This window comes from Callithrix jacchus, chromosome 2 (genome assembly GCF_049354715.1).
Source record: "Callithrix jacchus isolate 240 chromosome 2, calJac240_pri, whole genome shotgun sequence".
Classification (NCBI taxonomy): domain Eukaryota; kingdom Metazoa; phylum Chordata; class Mammalia; order Primates; family Cebidae; genus Callithrix; species Callithrix jacchus.
Window position 1 is genome coordinate 60461937 of NC_133503.1, and position 13675 is coordinate 60475611.

Sequence of the window (13675 nt, forward strand, 5' to 3'; positions counted from 1 at the left end):
TTCAGACTGCTCTCCTGGGTGTTCGCTTACCTAAGGGAGTTGAATCTGCCTCTTGATTCAGAGAGTGAGAAGCCCGTTGCTTCTCGGAGCTGCGTTTGGATATGCCAGAGTGAAAGGGAGTAAACGCGGTTTGGAGAAATATCTGCTTCTAAAACCAAAACGGAACAACCTAACAGAACGGCCTTCAATGTGTGCGTTCATCTTAAAGAGTTAAACTGATAGGTGTTTGCAGGAGTTTCTAAACCCTTCCTGTGAAGAAGCGGAAAAAGCTATTTCCCAGCCAAATGCAAGCATTTCCCAAATGGCTGTAAATCTCCGTCTAAAACACGAAACGAATGTATCATTCAGACTGCTCTGCTAGGTGTTCGCTTACCTAAGGGAGTTGAATCTGCCTCTAGATTCAGAGATTGAGAAGCATGTTGCTTCTCGGAGCTGCGTTTTGATATGCCAGAGTGAATGGGAGTAAACGCAATTTGGGGAAATATCTGCTTCTAAAACGAAAACGGAGCAACCTAACAGAATGGCCTTCAATGGGTGCGTTCAACTTATTGAGTTAAACTGATGTGTGTTTCCAGAAGTTTCTAACCCCTTTCTGTGAAGAAGCGGAAAACCCATTTTCCCAGCCAAATGCAAGCATTTCCCAAATAGCTGGAAATCTCCGTCTAAAACACAAAACGAACGTATCCTTCAGACTGCTCTGCTGGGTGTTCGCTTACCTAAGGGAGTTGAATCTGCCTCTAGATTGAGAGAGTGAGAAGCTCGTTGCTTCTCTGAGCTGCGTTTTGATATGCCAGAGTGAATGGGAGAATACGCGGTTTGGAGAAATATCTGCTTCTAAAACCAAAACGGAACAACCTAACCGAACGGTCTTCAATGTGTGGGTTCAAGGTACAGAGTTAAACTGATGTGTGTTTGCAGGAGTCTCTCAACCCTTTCTCTGAAGAAGCAGAAAACGCATTTTCAAAGCCAAATGCAAGCATTTCCCAAATAGCTTTAAATCTACGTCTAAAACACAAAACGAACGTATTTTTCAGACCGCTCTACTGGGTGTTGGCTTACCTAAGAAAGTTGAATCTGCCTCTAGATTCAGAGACTGAGAAGCCCGTTGCTTCTCGGAGCTGCGTTTTGATATGCCAGAGTGAATGGGAGTAAACGCGGTTTGGAGAAATATCTGCTTCTACAACCAAAACGGAGCAATCTAACAGAACGGCCTTCAATGTGTCCGTTCAACCTACAGAGGTAAACTGATGTGTGTTTCCAGGAGTTTCTAAATCCTTTCTTTGACGAAGCGGAAAACGCTATTTCCCAGCCAAATGCAAGCATTTCCCAAATAGCTGGAAATCTCCGTCGAAAACACAAAACGAACGTATCGTTCAGACTGATCTGCTGGGTGTTCGCTTACCTAAGGGAGTTGAATCTGCCTCTAGATTCAGAAGGTGAGAAGCACGTTGCTTCTCGGAGCTGCGTTTTGATATGCCAGAGTGAATGGGAGTAAACGCGGTTTGGAAAAATATCTGCTTCTAAAACCAAAACGGAACAACCTAACAGAACGACCTTCAATGAGTGCGTTCAACTTACAGAGATAAACTGATGTGTGTTGGCAGGAGTTTCTAAACCCTTTCTGTGAAGAAGCAGAAAACGCATTTTCCCAGCCAAATGCAAGCATTTCCCAAATAGCTGTAAATCTCCGTCTAAAACACAAAACGAACGTATCCTTAAGACTGTTCTGCTGAATGTTCGCTTACCTAAGGGAGTTGAATCTGCCTCTAGATTCAGAGAGTGAGAAGCTCGTTTTTTCTTGGAGCTGAGTTTTGATATGCCAGAGTGAAAAAGAGTAAACGCGGTTTGGAGAAATATCTGCTTCTAAAACCAAAACGGAGCAACCTAACAGAACGGCCTTCAATGTGTGCGTTCAACTCACAGAGTTAAAGTGATGTGTGTTTGCAGGAGTTTCTAAACCCTTTCTGTGAAGAAGCAAAAAAGCTATTTCCCAGCCAAATGCAAGCATTTCCCACATAGCTGTAAATCTCCGTCTAAAACACAAAACGAACGTATCCTTCAGACTGCTCTGCTGGGTGTTCGCTTACCTAAGGGAGTTGAATCTGCCTCTAGATTCAGAGAGAGAGAAGCACGTTGCTTCTCGGAGCTGCGTTTTTATATGCCAGAGTGAATGGGAGTAAACGCGGTTTGGAGAAATATCTGCTTCTAAAACCAAAACGGAGCAACCTAACAGAACGGCCTTTACTGTGTCCGTTCAACTTACAGAGTTCAACTGATGTGTGTTTGCAGGAGTTTCTAAACCCTTTCTCTGAAGAAGCGAAAAACGCATTTTCCCAGCCAAATGCAAGCATTTCCCAAATAGTTGTAAATCTCCGTCTAAAACACAAAATGAACGTATCCTTCAGACTGCTCTGCTGGGTGTTCGCTTACCTAAGGGAGTTCAATCTGCCTCTAGATTCAGAGAGTGAGAAGCACGTTGCTTCTCGGAGCTGCGTTTTGATATGCCAGAGTTAATGGGAGTAAACGCCGTTTGGAGAAATATCTGCTTCTAAAACCAAAACGGAGCAACCTAACAGAACGGCGTTCAATGTGTGCGTTTAATTTACAGAGTTAAACTGATGGGTGTTTGCAGGAGTTTCTAAACACTTTCTGTGAAGAAGCAAAAAGCTATTTCCCAGCCAAATGCAAGCATTTCCCAAATAGCTGTAAATCTCCGTCTAAAACACAAAACGAAGGTATCCTTCAGACTGCTCTGCTGGGTGTGCGCTTACCTAAGGGAGTTCAATCTGCCTCTAGATTCAGAGAGTGAGAAGCACGTTGCTTCTCGGAGCTGCGTTTTGATATGCCAGAGTGAACGGGAGTAAACGCGGTTTGGAGAAATATCTGCTTCTAAAACCAAAACGGAGCAACCTAACAGAATGGCCTTCAATGTGCACGTTCAACATACAGAGTTAAACTGATGTGTGTTTGCAGAAGTTTCTAAACCCTTTCTGTGAAGAAGCAAAAAACGCTATTTCCCAGCAAAATGCTAGCATCTCCCAAGTAGCTGTAAATCTTCGTCTAAAACACAAAACGAACGTATCCTTCAGACTGCTCTGCTGGGTATTCGCTTACCTAAGGGAGTTGAATGTGCTTCTAGATTCAGAGAGTGAGAAGCCCGTTGCTTCTCGGAGCTGCGTTTTGATACGCCAGAGTGAATGGGATTAAACGCGGTTTTGAGAAATATCTGCTTCTAAAACCAAAACAGAGACACCTAAGAGAACGGCCTTCAATGTTTTCTTTCAACTTACAGAGGTAAACTGATGTGTGTTTGCACGACTTTCTAAACCCTTTCTGTGAAGAAGCGGAAAACGCTATTTCCCAGCCTAATGCAAGCATGTCCCAAATAGCTGTAAATCTCCGTGTAAAACACAAAACGAACGTATCCTTCAGACTGCTTTGCTGGGTGTTCTGTTACCTAAGGGAGTTCAATCTGCCTCTAGATTCAGAGAGTGAGAAACTAGTTGCTTCTCGGAGCTGCGTTTTGATATGCCAGAGTGAAAGGGAGTAAACGCGGTTTGGAGAAATATCTGCTTCTAAAACCAAAACGGAAAAACCTAACAGAACGGTCTTCAATGTGTGCATTCAACTTACAGAGTTAAACTGATGTGTTGTTGCAGGAGTTTCTAAACCCTTTCTCTGAAGAAGCGGAAAACGCATTTTCCCAGCCAAATGCAAGCATTTCCCAAATAGTTGTAAATCTCCGTCTAAAACACAAAATAAACGTATTTTTTAGACTGCTCTGCTGGGTGTTCGCTTACCTAAGGGAGTTCAATCTGCCTCTAGATTCAGAGAGTGAGAAGCACGTTGCTTCTCGGAGCTGCGTTTTGATATGCCAGAGTGAATGGGAGTAAACGCCGTTTGGAGAAATATCTGCTTCTAAAACCAAAACGGAGAAACCTAACAGAACGGCCTTCAATGTGTGCGTTCAACGTACACAGTTAAACTGATGTGTGTTTGCAGGAGTTTCTAAACCCTTTCTGTGAAGAAGCAAAAAAGCTATTTCCCAGCCAAATGCAAGCATTTCCCAAATAGCTGTAAATGTCCGTGTAAAACAGAAAACGAACATATATTTCAGACTGCTCTGCTGGGTGTTCGCTTACCTAAGGGAGTTGAATCTGCCTCTAGATTCAGAGAGTGAGAAGCCCGTTTTTTCTTGGAGCTGAGTTTTGATATGCCAGAATGAAAGGGAGTAAACGCGGTTTGGAGAAATAACTGATTCTAAATCCAAAACGGAGCAACCTAACAGAACGGCCTTCAATGTGTGCGTTCAACCTACAGTGTTAAACTGATGTGTGTTTGCAGGAGTTTCTAAATCCTTTCTGTGAAGAAGCGGAAAACGCTATTTTTCAGCCAAATGCAAGCATTTCCCAAATAGATGTAAATCTCCGTCTAAAACAAAAATCGAACGTATCCTTCAGATTGCTCTGCTGGGTGTTCGCTTACCTAAGGGAGTTGAATCTGCCTCTAGATTGAGAGAGTGAGAAGCACGTTGCTTCTCGGAGCTGCGTTTTGATATGCCAGAGTGAATAAGAGTAAACGCGGTTTGGAGAAATATCTGCTTCTAAAACCAAAACGGAGCAACCTAACTGAACGGCCTTCAATGTGTGCGTTCAACTTAAATAGGTAAACTGATAGGTGTGTGCAGGAGTTCCTAAACCCTTTCTGTGAAGAAGCGGAAAAAGCATTTTCCCAGCCAAATGCAAGCATTTCCCAAATAGCTGTAAATCTCCGTCTAAAACACGAAACGAATGTATCATTCAGACTGCTCTGCTGGGTGTTCGCTTACCTAAGGGAGTTGAATCTGCGTCTAGATTCAGAGAGTGAGAAGCATGTATCTTCTCGGAGCTGCGTTTAGATATGCCAGAGTGAATGGGAGTAAACGCGGTTTGGAGAAATATCAGCTTCTAAAACCAAAACGGAGCTACCTAACAGAACGGCCTTCAATGCGTGCGTTCAACCTACAGAGTTAAACTGATGTGTGTTTGCAGAAGTTTCTAAACCCTTTCTGTGAAGAAGCGGAAAAAGCATTTTCCCAGCCAAATGCAAGCATTTCCCAAATAGCTGTAAATCTCCGTCTATAACACGAAAGGAATGTATCCTTCAGACTGCTCTGCTGGGTGTTCGCTTACCTAAGGGAGTTGAATCTGCCTCTAGATTCAGAGAGTGAGAAGCACGTTGCTTCTCGGAGCTGCGTTTTGATATGCCAGAGTGAATGGGAGTAAACGCCGTTTGGAGAAATATCTGCTTCTAAAACAAAAACGGAGAAACCTAACAGAACGGCCTTCTATGTGTTCGTTCAACTTACAGAGTTAAACTGATGTGTGTTTGCAGGAGTTTCTAAACCCTTTCTGTGAAGAAGCAAAAAAGCTATTTCCCAGCCAAATGCAAGCATTTCCCAAATAGCTGTAAATCTCCGTCTAAAACACAAATCGAACGTATCCTTCAGACTGCTCTGCTGGGTGTTCGCTTACCTAAGGGAGTTGAATCTGCCTCTAGATTGAGAGAGTGAGAAGCACGTTGCTTCTCGGAGCTGCGTTTTGAAATGCCAGAGTGAATGGGAGAAAACGCGGTTTGGAGAAATATCTGCCTCTAAAACAAAAACGGAACAACCTAACAGAACGGTCTTCAATGTGTGCGTTCAACTTACAGAGTTAAACTGATGTGTGTTTGCAGGAGTTTCTAAACCCTTTCTCTGAAGAATCGGAAAACGCATTTTCCCAGCCAAATGCAAGCATTTCCCAAATAGCTGTAAATCTCCGTCTAAAACACAAAATGAACGTATGCTTCAGACTGCTCTGCTGGGTGTTCCCTTACCTAAGGGAGTTCAACCTGCCTCTAGATTCAGAGAGTGAGAAGCACGTTGCTTCTCGGAGCTGCGTTTTGATATCCAAGGGTCAACAGGAGTAAACGCGGTTTGGAGAAATATCGGCTTCTAAAACCAAAGCGGAGCAACCTAACAGAACGGCCTTCAATGTGTGCGTTCAACTTACAGAGTTGAACTGATGTGTGTTTGCAGGAGTTTCTAAATATTTTCTGTGAAGAAGCAAAAAACGCTATTTCCCAGCAAATTGCAAGCATTTCCCAAATAGCTGTAAATCTACGTCTAAAACACAAAACGAACGTATCCTTCAAACTACTCTGCTGGGTGTTCGCTTACCTAAGAAAGTTGTATCTGCCTCTAGATTCAGAGAGTGAGAAGCCCGTTGCTTCTCGGAGCTGCGTTTTGATATGCCAGAGTGAATGGGAGTAAACGCGGTTTGGAGAAATATCTGTTTCTAAAAACAAAACGGAGCAACCTAAAAGAACGGCCTTCAATGTGTGCGTTCACCTTAAAGAGTTTAACTGATAGGTGTTTGCAGGAGTTTCTAAAGGCTTTCTGTGAAGAAGAAAAAAGCTATTTGTCAGCCAAATGCAAGCATTTCCCAAATAGCTGTAAATCTCCGTCTAAAACACAAAACGAACATATTCTTCAGACTGCTCTGCTGGGTGTTCGCTTACCTAAGGGAGTTGAATCTGCCTCTAGATTCAGAGAGTGAGAAGCCCGTTTTTTCTTGGAGCTGAGTTTTGATATGCCAGAGTGAAAGGGAGTAAACGCCGTTTGGATAAACATCTGCTTCTAAAACCGAAACGGAGCAACCTAACAGAACGGCCTTCAATGTGTGCGTTCAACTTACAGAGTTAAAGTGATGTGTGTTTGCAGGAGTTTCTAAACCCTTTCTGTGAAGAAGCAAAAAAGCTATTTCCCAGCCAAATGCAAGCATTTCCCAAATAGCTGTAAATCTCCGTCTAAAACACAAAACGAACGTATCCTTCAGACTGCTCTGCTGGGTGTTCGCTTACCTACGAAAGTTGAATCTGCCTCTAGATTCAGAGAGTGAGAAGCTCGTTGCTTCTCGGAGCTGCGTTTTGATATGCCTGAGTGAATGGGAGTAAACGCGGTTTGGAGAAATATCTGCTTCTAAAACCAAAACGGAGCTACCTAACAGAACGGCCTTCAATGCTTGTGTTCAACTTACAGAGTTAAACTGATGTGTGTTTACAGGAGTTTCTAAACCCTTTCTGTGAAGAAGCGGAAAAAGCATTTTCCCAGCCAAATGCAAGCATTTCCAAAATAGCTGTAAATCTCCGTCTAAAACACGAAACGAATGTATCATTCAGACTGCTCAGCTGGGTGTTCGCTTACCTAAGGGAGTTGAATCTGCGTCTAGATTCAGAGAGTGAGAAGCATGTTGCTTCTCGGAGCTGCGTTTTGATATGCCAGAGTGAATGGTTGCAAACGCGGTTTGGAGAAATATCTGCTTCTAAAACCAAAACGGAGCTACCTAACAGAACGGCCTTCTTTGCGTGCGTTTAACGTACAGAGTTAAATTGATGTCTGTTTGCAGGAGTTTCTAAACCCTTTCAGTGAAGAAGCGGAAAAAGCATTTTCCCAGCCAAATGCAAGCATTTCCCAAATAGCTGTAAATCTCCGTCTAAAACACAAAACGAACGTATCCTTCAGACTGCTCTGCTGGGTATTCGCTTACCTAAGGGAGTTCAATCTGCCTCTAGATTCAGAGAGTGAGAAGCACGTTGCTTCTCTGAGCTGCGTTTTGATATGCCAGAGTGAACCGGAGTAAACGCGGTTTGGAGAAATATCTGCTTCTAAAACCAAAACGGAACAACCTAATAGAACGGTCTTCAATGTGTGCGTTCAACTTACAGAGTTAAACTGATGAGTTTTGGGAGGAGTTTCTAAACCCTTTCTCTGAAGAAGCGGAAAACGCATTTTTTCAGCCAAAAGCAAGCATTTCCCAAATAGCTGTAAATCTTCGTCTAAAACACAAAACGAACGTATCCTTCAGACTGCTCTGCTGGGTATTCGCTTACCTAAGGGAGTTCAATCTGCCTCTAGATTCAGAGAGTCAGAAGCCCGTTGCTTCTCGGAGCTGCGTTTTGACATGCCAGAGTGAAAGGTATTAAACACGGTTTGGAGAAATATCTGCTTCTAAAACCAAAACGGAGCAACATAACAGAACTGCCTTCAATGTGTGCGTTCAACTTACAGAGTTAAAGTGACGTTGGTTTGCAGGAGTTTCTAAACCCTTTCTGTGAAGAAGCGGAATACGCATTATCCCAGCCAAATGCAAGCACTGCCAAAATAGTTGGAAATCTCCGTTTAAAACACAAAACGAACGTATCTTTCAGACTGCTCTGCTGGGTGTTCTGTTACCTACGGGAGTCCAATCTGCCTCTAGATTCAGAGAGTGAGAAACAAGTTGCTTCTCGGAGCTGCGTTTTGATATGCCAGAGTGAAAGGGAGTAAACGCGGGTTGGAGAAATATCTGCTTCTAAAACCAAAACGGAGCAAAGTAACACAACTGCCTTCAATGTGTGCGTTCAACCTACAGAGATCAAATGATGTGTGTTTGCAGGAGTTTCTCAATTCTTTCTGTGAAGAAACGGAAAACGCTATTTTCCAGCCAAATGCAAGCATTTCCCAAATAGGTGTAAATCTCCGTCTAAAACACAAATCGAACGTATCCTTCAGACTGCTCTGCTGGGTGTTTTCATACCTAATAGAGTTGAATCAGCCTCTAGATTCAGAGAGTGAGAAGCACGTTTCTGCTCGGACCTGCGTTTTGATACGCCAGAGTGAATGGGAGTAAACGCGGTTTGGAGAAATATCTGCTTCTAAAACCAAAACGGAACAACCTAACAGAACGGCCTTCAATGTGTGAGTTCAACTTATAGAGATAAATTTATGTGGGTTTGCAGGAGTTTCTAAACCCTTTCTGTGAAGAAGCGGAAAGCACATTTTCCCAGCCATTTGCAAGCATTTCCCAAATAGCTGTAAATCTCCGTGTATAACACAAAATGAACGTAACCTTCAGACTGCTCTGCAGGGTGTTCGCTTACCTAAGGGAGTTGAATCTGCCTCTAGATTCAGAGAGTGAGAAGCCCGTTTCTTCTCTGAGCTCCGTTTTGATATGCCAGAGTGAATGGGAGTAAAAACGGTTTGAAGAAATATCTGCTTCGAAAACCAAAACGGAGCAACCTAACAGAACGGCCTTCAATGTGTGCGTTCAACTTACAGAGTTCAACTGATGTGTGTTTCCAGGAGGATCTAAACCCTTTCTGTGAAGAAGCAAAGAACGCTATTTCCCAGCAAAATGCTAGCATCTCTCAAATAGCTGTAAATCTCCGTCTAAAACACAAAACGAACGTATCCTTCATACTGCTCTGCTGGGTGTTCGCTTACCAAAGGGAGTTGAATCTGCTTCTAGAATCAAAGAGTGAGAAGCCCGTTGCTTCTCGGAGCTGCGTTTTGATATGCCAGAGTGAATGAAAGCAAAGGCGGTTTGGAGAAATATCTCCTTCTAAAACCAAAACGGAAAAACCTAACAGAACGGTCTTCAATGTGTTCGTTCAACTTACAGAGTTAAACTGATGTGTGTTTGCAGGAGTTTCTAAACCCTTTCTCTGAAGAAGCAGAAAACGCATTTTCAAAGCAAAATGCAAGCATTTCCCAAACAGCTTTAAATCTACGTCTAAAACACAAAACGAACGTATTTTTCAGACCGCTCTGCTGGGTGTTCGCTTACCTAAGAAAGTTGAATCTGCCTCTAGATTCAGAGAGTGAGAAGCCCGTTTCTTCTCGGAGCTGCGTTTTGATATGCCAGAGTGAATGGTAGTAAACGCGGTTTGGAGAAATATCAGCTTCTAAAACCAAAGCGGAGCTACCTAATAGAACGGCCTTCAATGCGTGCGTTTAGCGTACCGAGTTAAATTGATGTCTGTTTGCAGGAGTTTCTACACCCTTTCTGTGAAGAAGCGGAAAAAGCATTTTCCCAGCCAAATGCAAGCATTTCCCAAATAGCTTTAAATCTCCGTCAAAAACACAAAACGAACGTATCCTTCAGACTGCTCTGCTGGGTGTTCGCTTACCTAAGGAAGTTGAATCTGCCTCTAGATTCAGAGAGTGAGAAGCCCGTTGCTTCTCGGAGCTGCGTTTTGATATGCCAGAGTGAATGGGAGTAAACGCCGTTTGGAGAAATATCTGCTTCTAAAACCAAAACGGAACAACCTAACAGAACGGCCTTCAACGGGTGCGTTCAACTTACAGAGTTAAACTGATGTGTGTTTGCAGGAGTTTCTAAACCCTTTCTGTGAAGAAGCGGAAAACGCATTTTCCCAGCCAAATGCAAGCATTTCTTAAATAGCTGGAAATGTCCGTCTAAAACACAAAACGAACGTATCATTCAGACTGCTCAGCTGAGTGTTCGCTTACCTAAGGGAGTTCAATCTGCCTCTAGATTCAGAGAGTGAGAAGCCCGTTTTTTCTTGGAGCTGAGTTTTGATATGCCAGAGTGAAAAAGAGTAAATGCGGTTTGGAGAAATATCTGATTCTAGAACCAAAACGGAGCAACCTAACAGAACGGCCTTCAATGTGTGCGTTCAACTTACAGAGTTAAACTGATGTGTGTTTGCAGGAGTTTCTAAACTATTTCTGTGAAGAAGCGGAAAACGCATTTTTTCAGCCAAATGCAAGAATTTCCCAAATAGCTGTAAATCTCCGTCTAAAACATAAAACGAACGTATTTTTCAGACTTCTCTGCTGTTTGTTCGCTTACCTAAGGGAGTTGAATCTGCCTCTAGATTCAGAGAGTGAGAAGCACGTTGCTTCTCGGAGCTCCGTTTTGATATGCCAGAGTGAATGGCAGTAAACGCGGTTTTGAGAAATATCTGCTTCTAAAACCAAAACGGAGCAACCTAACAGAACGGCCTTCAATGTGTGCATTCAACTTATAGAGTTAAACTGATGTGTTTTTGCAGGAGTTTCTAAACCCTTTCTGTGAAGAAGTGGAAAAAGCATTTTCCCAGCCAAATGCAAGCATTTCCCAAATAGCTGTAAATCTCCGTCTAAAACACGAAACGAACGTATTTTTCAGACTGCTCTGCTGGGTGTTCGCTTACCTAAGGGAGTTGAATCTGCCTCTAGATTGAGAGAGTGAGAAGCACGTTGCTTCTCAGAGCTCCGTTTTGATATGCCAGAGTGAATGGGAGAAAACGCGGTTTGGAGAAATATCTGCTTCTAAAACCAAAACAAAAAAACCTAACAGAACGGTCTTCAATGTGTGCGTTCAACTTACAGAGTTAAACTGATGTGTTGTTGCAGGAGTTTATAAACCCTTTCTCTGAAGAAGCGGAAAACGCATTTTCCCAGCCAAATGCAAGCATTTCCCAAATAGTTGTAAATCTCCGTCTAAAACACAAAATGAACGAATTTGTCAGACTGCTCTGCTGGGTGTTCGCTTACCTAAGGGAGTTCAATCTGCCTCTAGATTCAGAGAGTGAGAAGCACGTTGCTTCTCGGAGCTGCGTTTTGATATGCCAGAGTGAACGGCAGTAAACGCGGTTTGGAGAAATATCTGCTTCTAAAACCAAAACGGAGCAACCTAACAGAACGGCCTTCAATGTGTGCGTTCAACTAAAAGAGTTAAACTGATAGGTGTTTGCAGGAGTTTCTAAACCCTTTCTGTGATGAAGCGGAAAAAGCATTTTCCCAGCAAAATGCAAGCATTTCCCAAATAGCTGTAAATCTCCGTCTAAAACACGAAACGAATGTATCATTCAGACTGCTCTGCTGGGTGTTCGCTTACCTAAGGGAGTTGAATCTGCCTCTAGATTCAGAGAGTGAAAAGCATGTTGCTTCTCGGAGCTGCGTTTAGATATGCCAGAGTGAATGGGAGTAAACGCGGTTTGGAGAAATATCAGCTTCTAAAACCAAAACCGAGCAACCTAAAAGAACGGCCTTCAATGCGTGCGTTCAACTTACAGAGTTCAACTGATGTGTGTTTGCAGGAGTTTCTAAACCCTTTCTGTGAAGCAGCGGAAAAAGCATTTTCCCAGCCAAATGCAACCATTTCGGAAATAGCTGTAAATCTCCGTCTAAAACACGAAACGAATGTATCCTTCAGACTGCTCTGCTGGGTGTTCGCTTACCTAAGGAAGTTGAATCTGCCTCTAGATTCAGAGAGTGAGAAGCACGTTGCTTCTCGGAGCTGCGTTTTGATATGCCAGAGTGAATGGGAGTAAACGCCGTTTGGAGAAATATCTGCTTCTAAAACCAAAACGGAGAAATTAACGGAACGGCCTTCAATGTGTGCGTTCAACGTACACAGTTAAACTGATGTGTGTTTGCAGGAGTTTCTAAACCCTTTCTGTGAAGAAGCAAAAAAGCTATTTCCCAGCCAAATGCAAGCATTTCCCAAATAGCTGTAAATGTCCGTGTAAAACAGAAAACGAACATATATTTCAGACTGCTCTGCTGGGTGTTCGCTTACCTAAGGGAGTTGAATCTGCCTCTAGATTCAGAGAGTGAGAAGCCCGTTTTTTCTTGGAGCTGAGTTTTGATATGCCAGAATGAAAGGGAGTAAACCCGGTTTGGAGAAATAACTGATTCTAAATCCAAAACGGAGCAACCTAACAGAACGGCCTTCAATGTGTGCGTTCAACCTACAGTGTTAAACTGATGTGTGTTTGCAGGAGTTTCTAAATCCTTTCTGTGAAGAAGCGGAAAACGCTATTTTTCAGCCAAATGCAAGCATTTCCCAAATAGATGTAAATCTCCGTCTAAAACAAAAATCGAACGTATCCTTCAGATTGCTCTGCTGGGTGTTCGCTTACCTAAGGGAGTTGAATCTGCCTCTAGATTGAGAGAGTGAGAAGCACGTTGCTTCTCGGAGCTGCGTTTTGATATGCCAGAGTGAATAAGATTAAACGCGGTTTGGAGAAATATCTGCTTCTAAAACCAAAACGGAGCAACCTAACAGAACGGCCTTCAATGTGTGCGTTCAACTTAAATAGTTAAACTGATAGGTGTTTGCAGGAGTTTCTAAACCCTTTCTGTGAAGAAGCGGAAAAAGCATTTTCCCAGCCAAATGCAAGCATTTCCCAAATAGCTGTAAATCTCCGTCTAAAACACGAAACGAATGTATCATTCAGACTGCTCTGCTGGGTGTTCGCTTACCTAAGGGAGTTGAATCTGCGTCTAGATTCAGAGAGTGAGAAGCATGTTGCTTCTCGGAGCTGCGTTTGGATATGCCAGAGTGAATGGGAGTAAACGCGGTTTGGAGAAATATCAGCTTCTAAAACCAAAACGGAGCTACCTAACAGAACGGCCTTCAATGCGTGCGTTCAACCTACAGAGTTAAACTGATGTGTGTTTGCAGAAGTTTCTAAACCCTTTCTGTGAAGAAGCGGAAAAAGCATTTTCCCAGCCAAATGCAAGCATTTCCCAAATAGCTGTAAATCTCCGTCTAAAACACGAAAGGAATGTATCCTTCAGACTGCTCTGCTGGGTGTTCGCCTACCTAAGGGAGTTGAATCTGCCTCTAGATTCAGAGAGTGAGAAGCACGTTGCTTCTCGGAGCTGCGTTTTGATATGCCAGAGTGAATGGGAGTAAACGCCGTTTGGAGAAATATCTGCTTCTAAAACGAAAACGGAGAAACCTAACAGAACGGCCTTCTATGTGTCCGTTCAACTTACAGAGTTAAACTGATGTGTGTTTGCAGGAGTTTCTAAACCCTTTCTGTGAAGAAGCAAAAAAGCTATTTCCCAGCCAAATGCAAGCATTTCCCAAATAGCTGT